This window comes from Solea solea, chromosome 9 (assembly GCF_958295425.1).
Source record: "Solea solea chromosome 9, fSolSol10.1, whole genome shotgun sequence".
Classification (NCBI taxonomy): domain Eukaryota; kingdom Metazoa; phylum Chordata; class Actinopteri; order Pleuronectiformes; family Soleidae; genus Solea; species Solea solea.
This window is the reverse complement of record NC_081142.1, coordinates 18,961,918-18,967,917: the sequence shown is the minus strand read 5'-3', so window position 1 is coordinate 18,967,917 and position 6,000 is coordinate 18,961,918.

Genomic DNA, 6,000 nt, shown 5'->3' with positions numbered 1-6,000 from the left:
AGTGATTTTTATTTCTGGCACATCCTGAAACAGCAATTCACCATTCAGTGGTCAGAGGAGACATCTTTTACTCACTTTATTTTAATGTGTGTTAACATCCAACTTTATCTCTGTCACAGTGCATTTCTCTCATGATAACATTACATAACATGTCATTTTATCCAAAGCGACTTACAATAAGTAATAAGACATTAGTGTCTTCTTTTTTGAAAACATTAGATTTATCTTACTTAATATTCACCATATTTGTACTTCTTGCATGTCATAATTAATCAGTCAACTTAGTGACAAATGACAATTAGAGAGGTATAAACCAGCAAACCATCTGGAAAACGTAGAAAAAGTAACATCAGTAATAGTGTTTTGTTAGCAAACTGTGGAACTGTGAAAACAGTGGAAATAGCATTAGTAATCTGTACTAAAAAAGTGATTAGCAATCCCCCAGAATATTACTTCATTTGCTGTAATGACCAGAAAGCTCAGAAAAACTGAAAAGCCCAATAGAAATCTATGAAATGGGCAAACTTAATTGCTGTGTTTAGGTGTAAATCACTTTTCTGCCTTTCACATTTTTACTGTTTTACTTATTTTTTTAGAACTATAGTTATTTGGAGCGTGCATGGATTCCACACTGTTTTGGGTAATCGGGCTTATGAAATAAAACAAGAGTCACTCGTTATGTAACTTTATCACAAATAAAGCAGATTGTGTCGCTTTGTGATACCAGTTTATTGGGCTTCTGTAAAAATCTGATCACATATTCATCCCCTTCTATTGACGAGGTACGTGTATGTGTGGAGAGGAAGGAGAGTAATATAAAATCTGTAGTTGGAACGTGGAATCATTCCTTTTCATTGGTGTTTACATTTTATTTGTGCAGGACGTCTGCAGTGCAGCCTTTGCACAGAGCAATCACTTGCACTTTGCTAAGTCTCCTCCTGGGCACAGTCAAACCCCAAATGTTTAACCAATGAAACTTAAAGCGCCTCAAATGTGCATTTAATGTTACCGATGACAGGCCTTATTTCCTGAGGGAATTCCCGACTTTTAAAACTCCTGTTTCAAACAACATGTTTGCAGCTGCACTTCTCACACGGGTAAAGATTCTGCTCTGATCAGTTTTGATTTAATCCGTAAGGTGGTCGATAACTTCCTTGTGCGAGATACTGCTTGGTTAAATTTAATGAGAAAATAAAATGTGTTTACAACAATAATAATAATAAAAAAAAGGGCTAGTTCTCCACGAGCACAGAGACTGCACAGAGTGTGGGTTTGATTCTTTCTTGGAAATGGAGATTTTAATTTTTCAAGAGGCATTTAACAGACGGTTTGGCAGTTTCCACAAAAAAAGAATCTGGCGATTTTAAACCACTCATCTCAGCTTCACAGTTTGTTTTTTTTGCATTAATTGCGTACTGGCACATGATGCATGTCCCTGCTTTGCATATATATTTGCATGTTGCTTTATATTTCATGGTTTGCAGTGATGTTGTGTATTTCTTGTTTGATGTTGATTCATTAGGATTGTTGAACACAATGACTTAGTCCTTTGAAATGATACCGGTGTCACATTAGGCAATTAAGTCGTAAATCCTTGCCGTGACTTGGCTGACAATCATCGGAAACTATGTTGGACCCAGACCAACTACAGTTGGCTGTCGTGCAGGACAAATACAATAGATGACTGGTGTAGAGAGAAGAATGAATCCACCTGTCGTACTTGGCAGCCAAGAAAAATAAATGCCTGTGTCTAAAATATCTGTTCTTCCCCCGTCATGAAGTTAACACATCACTGGCACAGATCTGTCATAATTTATAAAGGACGGGACTTTGTCTGTCATTTTATTTTGGGAATTAAATAGCAGTTGTTAACGCTACAAGACAACAATAGTCTTTTATATTTAAGACTGTGTGTTCGTGACATTAGCTCTTTAGGCAAAGCATTGCAGCATTATCAACTGCCCTTACTTTGTGCTCCCTTGCATGTGTTGCCAGCAGGACAGGACATGTAGACAAAGTGCTATAAAGCCTTTGGAATTCCAATCCAAGCGAGATATGAGGATTCGCAGGAAAGTCATTAAGAATGGGTCCAGTCTCGATGCACTGTACTTCATCTCCCGCAAAACCTACAATTCCCTATCTTGTATTGTTTAGGAACATTTGGGGGCATGTGAAACGTAAAAGTTTGGGTCAAGCTCATTAATCCTGCTAATTGACGACATACCTCAAAATCTGGTGGACTCTCACATAATCAGAAAACACACATCGTGTGGTCCGTAATATAGAATATTTGCTCGTATCTAAAGATGCTGTGTCGTGTCATTATCGGTCACCTCTGATGAAGGGGGACAATTATTTTAGACTTTTTGAAGCTTGAAACTTGCCAATTAAGTATAAAAATGTACCAGGGCTTTAACCTAAAAATCGACACATAATGATTTATGTTTGTATTTTGAAAGGAGAAATACTTTCAAACTTCTAACCTGTGGCCCTCAGCGCTGGGGAAATGATCTGCTGGCCAGCGTTAACCCTCTGAGAATCTTTTTGATCCAAGTTGGCCTTTGATAAGTGTGTGGGTCACGTATAGAACAGTAGTGATCACATTAGCTTTCACTGTGCAACCCTGTTAGGGGGCAGTCAATAAGAGAGGGAGTTTGTTTCTGAGCCAGAGAAACAGCAGTCTGGTCATGACTAGATACTGTATTCACTATCTTCTTGGACCAGGTGACATGAGTGGAACGCTCAGAGCACCCACACCCTACATCTAATCCTCACGTGATATATTCAAATCATCACACGTGGAAAGTAATGAATCACATTTACTCGCGTTACTGTGATTGAATAGGATTTTTGTGTACTTTTTCAAGTCATTTTTAATATTTGTTATTTTACTTTTATTTAAGTATAGTTTTTTTAAAAGGTGAACGGTGAAGACAGGTGAATAATGGATTTTATCGAAATAGACTTTTACTTGAGTAAAATATTTCAGTACTCTTTTCCACCTCTACAAATCATCATATCTTAAATGGTTTGTTTTTGTATAGCACTTTTCTAGTCTTGATGACCACCTGCTTTACACTACACTGTTGTAGTAGCAGCATCTAGTAGATGTGTCTTGCACATCAGCATGTGGACTTGTGGAGTCAGGAATCTAACCCACAGCCTTCGAGATGAACGACAACTCGCGCTATCACGAGCTACCGTCGCAATTATGATCTATAATGTTCAGTATTATCTTGAAATACAAATATTTGGCCATGTCATTTTTCTAGACTTCATATGAAAGAAGAAATTTAGACTCAGAACATTAATGCTCCAGCGTGTAACTTCTGTTGCTCCACCTCTCAGGTGAGTCTGCAGTTTTCTGAAAGGACGACTCAAGGTCCATATTCCAACCATTCTCTTTCAATAGCACTTTCAGTATCAGACTACCTCACTTGTGTTTCAGAGAACCACAGAGAGCATCGCGGGGAGCTGACTGGCTTATTGTCTGAACGCAGCCGATGGCCACGGAACTTTCAAGCTCTTTCAAATATTCCTTTTCACACTGGTCATGGAGCTGTGAAAGCCCACTGGTGGCACTGAACTGTGCCGACGCAGGTTAAAATCCCTGCAGCTGTGAACAACAAATCGAAACTGCATCCCTGCCACAGATGTTGGAGGCGGAGCTAACAAGCGCCTTTATTTTGTATGTCTGTTCAAGTGAACTGTGGCTGAACAAGTGGCCCAGAGCTAAAAGGACTTTCCTTTCAAGTTCAAAATGGCATTCTGAACATCTTTTCAGGCAAGATGAAGCTCAGTGGCAGATCATTTAGTTGTGAGGAGAAAGCAAAACAAACAAGAATCAATCTGGATTGTGAGATAAAAGGAGGCTGAATAATTACGTATTTAGCTGGAAATGAAAAGAAGTGCAAAGAAGAATTGCTCATTAGTGAATCGCATCACTGCTCTAAGCCCCCATAAAGCACAATACAAATGTGGATGGAAAGGGATTACTAGTCCTTTAAATTCTCTTATCAGTGCACAGCACTTGGTAAAACATTAATTATAATTAACTCTGGGGAAACTGAAGTGAAAGTGTGAGAATTTTAGTTCTGATGCACATGCCACACGTTTGAACACACATCTTTTGTTTCGGGGATGACAGAAGTTTTCAGATCGCGGTGGAACTGTCACAGAAACACAGGGACTGTATTTGTAAGTGTCACAGGAAGGTGTGTGTGTGTGTGTGTGTGTGTGTGTGTGTGTGGGGGGGGGGGGGGGGGGGGAACCCTCTTTAACTCGCTGAAATGTGTCACTGTCTCAGAGAGTTCAAAGCCTTGGAAACTGCTAATCCATCACACACTTGGCTCCCTGGCCTCTGTGCTCTCACCTTGGGCCATATGCAGCATTACTGATGTATTACAGGAGCAGAGTCTGAATAATTACATGGAGGAGTAGAGGGAATTTGACACTTGGCACGACAGGCTGGATGTTGCCAACACAGATGGTGATAAACACTGTATGTCTTTTGAATCCAGATACGCCTAGAAGTCTGTTTCTGTGTGGGATAGAATCACAGTGTTGCACTCATCACGGTGGTTGTGATGAGTGTGGTGCAAAGCGTCAAACTACATGACCCCCGTCAATATGTTGTGTGTAATCAAGGTTTTTGCAAATTGCACATTGTTATTGCCACAAGACGTTGAAACAAGACATTCGAGGTTGAGGTTCAAACTGACACAATTGCACATCATAACATGGCAACTGCTGCTGATTGGGCACCGAGTCGTTAATGACGGGAGTCAGTAAGTTATACGCTAATATAATTCAGGAGCCAGATAAAACTGTTTACAATGACTTAATTGCCTGAAGAGCCTGGAGAGCATACGTATCCTTAATGAGGAACATAAATTTGGAAGTACAAGCGACTCACGGGCAATCTGATTATTGAACGATTTAACCATAAGACATAAGACGAACAGACACAGTATTGAGATCGAAGAGCATCTCAGTGGGGGGGCCACAAGGCAGACTAGTGGCAAATACTGTTGCCTCACAGCAAGAAGGTCACTGTTTTGCCCCAGTTTGAACCCGGTGATATTTGACTGAGGGCTTTTTCTGTTGGAAGTTTTCATGTTTGGGTTTTCTCCAGGTTTTCCGGATTCCTTGGTTTCCTATACCCCGCTTTTCGCTCTATATCAGCTGGGATTGGCTCCAGCTCCCCGTGACCCTCACGTGGAGGATGAACCTGTAGAATATGAGTGACTGGGGCGGGATGATGATGATCCCATAATTATTAATACAGTTTAAAAACAATACCCCACATCGTAATCGTAATACGAAAAAAATAATTCTGTACAAATACATATGTAATTGGTGTACTGGGTAAGGTGAACTTTTTTTTTTGTCCCATGACAAACAGCAACAGTACAACTTTTTTCTCACTGAGCACAACAGCGCTGTGCTTGTGAGCAGGCAAAGTTGTCGGAACAAATGTACATGCATATTGATGTGACCTTCTTATCGTCAGATCGAGGCGAAGCAGCAGCAGGAGCAGCAGCCATTGTGACGACTGTTCAATCTGCCTGATGGTGAAATTAAACTGTATTCTTCAGCTCCACCTGGGCCAGCCTGCCTCTGCAGCTGTGCCTCCATGTCAGAACAAATGGACCAAACAAACACATCCTGACTTAATACATTCATGCATGGATGTCTGCCGCCTTCCTCTCTGGCGCCTGCTGTGGCTGTGTTTCAGCAACTTTAAAGATATAAGACAGATAAATGACATTTTGGTGTTAAAATATCTTCAATCTATCAAAACTTTTTTTTTTTTTACATGGTTTAAATCCATAGACCTTCAGATTTATCTTCATGGTCATGGATCTTGTTGATTGCCTTTGGTCGCCTGTTGATGACGCCCTCCACTTTATTCATCTCCTGTTATGAAATAATCATTATGGAATGAAGGCTTCGTAGCAACATCATGAACAACACAAACACACTCAACTCTCCTACAAA